Here is a 3,746-nt window from a genome sequence, read left to right as displayed (position 1 = left end):
CTAGGAGGATGCCATGGGAGACAGTGTCAAAAGCCTTGCTGAAGTCAAGGTACACAACGTCCACTGCTCTCCCCTCATCCACCCAGCCAGTCATTCCATCCTAGGAGGCTATCAGATTGGTCAGGCAGGATTTCCCCTTGGTGAATCCATGCTGGCTACTCTTGGTCACCTTCTTTTCCTCCATATGCCTGGAGATGACATCCAGAATGAGCTGTTCCATCCCCTTTCCAGGGATGGAGGTGAGGCTGACCGGCCTATAGTTGCCTGGGTCCTGCTTCTTGCCCTTTTTGAAGACTGGAGTGACTCTGGCTTTCTTCCAGTCCTCAGGCACCTCTCCAGTTCTCCACGACCTTTCAAAGATGATGGAGAGTGGCCTGGCAACAACATCCTCCAGCTCCCTCAGTACCCGTGGGTGCATCCCATCCGGGCCCATGGATCTGTGGATGTCTAGGCTGCCCAGAAGGTCTCTAATCCTTTCCTCCTCAACAAAAGGAAAGTCTTCCCTTCTCCAGACTCTCTCCCTCACTTCCAGGTTCTGGGATTCCTGGGGACTGCCCTTAGCAGTGAAGACTGAAGCAAAGAAGGCATTCAGTAATTCTGCCTTCTCTGCATCCCTTGTCACCAGGGCCCCCGCACCATTCAGTAGTGGGCCCACATTTTCCCTAGTCCTCCTCTTGCTGCTGGTGTATTTGAAGAAGCCCTTCCCGTTGTCCTTGACATCCCTTGCCACACTCAATTCCAACTGGGCCTTAGCCTTCCTCGCTGCATCTCTACATACTCTGACTGCATTCCTATAATTCTCCCAAGTAGCCTGTCCCCTCTTCCACATTCTGTGTTTTTTCTTCTTCTGTCTGAATTTGGCCAAGAGCTCCTTGCTCACCCATGCAGGTCTCCTGCCCCTTTTGCTACACTTCTTACTCATAGGGATGCACCGCTCTTGAGCTTGGAGGAAGTGATGTTTGAATACTAGCCAGCTCCCCTGGACCCCCCTTCCTTCTAGGACCTTAACCCATGAGACTCCACCAATTAGATCTCTGAAGAGGCCAAAGTCCGCTCTCCTGAAGTTTGGGGTCCAGGGTTGCAATCCTGCTTGTTGCCTTACTTCTTTCCTGCAGGATCCTGAACTCCACCATCTTGTGGTCACTGCAGCCAAGGCTGCCCCAGCCTTCACATCTCTAACCAGTCCCTCCCTGTTGGTAAGGACAAGGTCCAGCAGGACACCCTTCCTCGAAGGCTCCTTCACCATTTGTGACAAGAAGTTATCACCAATGCATTGCAGGAGCCTCCTGGACTGCTTGTGCCTTGCTGTGTAGTCCCTCCAGCAGAGGGTGGTTGAAGTCCCCCATGAGAACCAGGGCCTGTGATCATGAGGCTACCTCCAGCTGTCTATAGAAGGCCTCAGCAACTTTCTCTTCCTGGTCAGGTGGCCTGTAGTAGACACCCACAACAGTGTCCCCCATGCCAGCCTGCCCTTTGATCTTTACCCATAAGCTCTTGACTGCCTCCTCCTCCTCCACCCCTAGGCAGAGCTCAATGCATTCCAGTTGCTCTCTCACATAAAGAGCAACTCCACCACCTCGCCTTCGTGGCCTGTCTCTCCTAAAAAGCACATAGCCATCCATGGCAGCATTCCAGTCATGGGAGCTGTCCCACCATGTCTCTGTGACTGCAACAAGATCATGGCCCTGAGATCGCACACAGATCTCCAGCTCCTCCTGTTTGTTCCCCATGCTGCGTGCATTGGTGTACAGGCATTTCAAAGAGGTGGTCATGCCTGTAGGTTTCCCAGGAAGGGTGTACAGGGGTCCCCCATAGCCATGTCCCAAATGCACATCCCCAGCTGCACGCACCCGTTGGAGCTCCCCCAACCCAACTTGTGTTTTGTTGTCTACCCTGTCTGTATGACACCCCTCCCCCCGCTCCTACCTAGTTTAAAGCCCTCTTTACTAGGCTGGCCAACCTGTTTGCAAAGGCAAATGTGCCCCGCTTGGTGAGGTGAATCCCATCTCTCCGCACCAGTTGTTGGTCTTCAAACCATGTTCCATGGTCATAGAATCCAAAACTCTGTTGCCAACACCAGTGGTGTAGCCAGTTGTTGATTTGGAAAATCTTCCTACTCCTCCTCCCATGCCTCCCCCTAATCGGCAGGACTGAGGAGAAGACCACCCGGGCTCCCAGACCCTTGACCACCGTGCCCGAAGCCTTGAAGTCTTCCCTGAGTGTTTCTAGTTTGTTCTCTCTATCATTAGCATCCACATGAAAGAGCAGCAGAGTGTAGTAGTCTGATGAGCGGATAATCCTTGGTAGCCTTTCAGACACATCTCGTATCATCAAATTCAAGTCCTGCTGCAACAGACAGAAGGAGACGTGCTTTTAAGGGAACAGGATTTTTCAGCATTTCAACACTTTCTCTGCAAGCTATCAAAAACACAAGGTTAGGCTGGAACCCAGAAATTCAAGCCCCAATTCTGCCCCTCGGTTGTTGTTGTGATGTTGGCCTGTTTTTTTCCAGAAGTGGTGAAGTCCTGCAAGTCTCACTGACTTCAGAAAGAGCTTCAGGAGCTCAGCACTGCAGCAAGTCCTGCTGTTCATCTTTTTGTTCTGATGCTCCCCRTCTGTGGAACGAGGATAATACTATCTCGTCTCTGTCACCTGTCAGGCTTGTCTACTTAAATTATAAGATCATCAAGGCAGGAACTGTCTCTTATTAATAGGTTGTGAACACCTACCACAACAAACCCATAATCTTGTCTGTGACCTCTAGGCACTAGCMAATTGCAAATAATAACGGTAAAAACCCCACAAGAAATGATATTGTACAGGAAGAGCTTTACTGCCAGCAAGTGAAAAAAAAARGAAAAAAAAAGGAACTGCAGAGAATGACAGAATCGGCGAGAGTGAGTGGGTTTCTCAGGGGCATTGCTGACTGTCTAGCTTCATGTTTAGTCAAATGCTGGGGTCTCTTCTGAAGTRCTTCAGGCAAAAGTTGATACTGACCCTGGGAGCTGGCAGTAGGGGTTTGTTAAACTGAATGAATATTGCTGCTCTCCCTTCCCTTTTACTTGTTTTAATATCTAGTTCTTGCAAAAAGGGTTGAACTGACAGTGAGCAGTTACTCTTYACGTCACTGGTGAGGTGACAACGTCCTCTTTCTGCACTGCCTCAGCAATGCGCTTCAGCCCGCCCCCRAGGTGGGAACGTGGCCCTGTCCCTTTCCCCAACGTGACCTTGGCTTCTTGGAGACAGCCAGTGCGAACGGGAAGTGCCCTGCTGGGTTTTGTAAAGCAGTTATGTCCACCTACGAGGAACAGACTGAGGCCACCAACTCGTCTCCCATAGGAAAACGAAGAGTTATCATATGGTAATGACTTTGTGTGACTATTGTCCCTGAACCAAATTAAAACCAGTGATGCAGGCATTCAAGTGTCTCTGTCCCATCATTAACTATCCCCTGAAGCTATCCAGTTCCCCAAATATTATTCTTTCCAGCTTCTTGCTTTGTCCTTTTAAATTGGAGTTGAGCAATGATAAACCGATTTAGCCACTGTTCTATGTAATTTAGGTTATGAACTCAATGAATTAAGAAGATGAGAGAGACATGTAACACAGTTAAGACTGCATATGTTTTTTAAAAAATGTCATTTTATTACTAACAGGAGTGTTAATAGCCATACCGGACAGAATGTATTTGAGCTTAATCTTCCGCTATATTGATTTTTTGCTATGTTTTGCCTATTCTGTTGTGG

The sequence above is a fragment of the Rhea americana genome, unplaced genomic scaffold (assembly GCF_003343005.1).
Source record: "Rhea americana isolate MKP2758 unplaced genomic scaffold, rheAme1 scaffold_55, whole genome shotgun sequence".
NCBI classification, from domain to species: domain Eukaryota; kingdom Metazoa; phylum Chordata; class Aves; order Rheiformes; family Rheidae; genus Rhea; species Rhea americana.
This window is presented reverse-complemented; position numbering follows the sequence as displayed.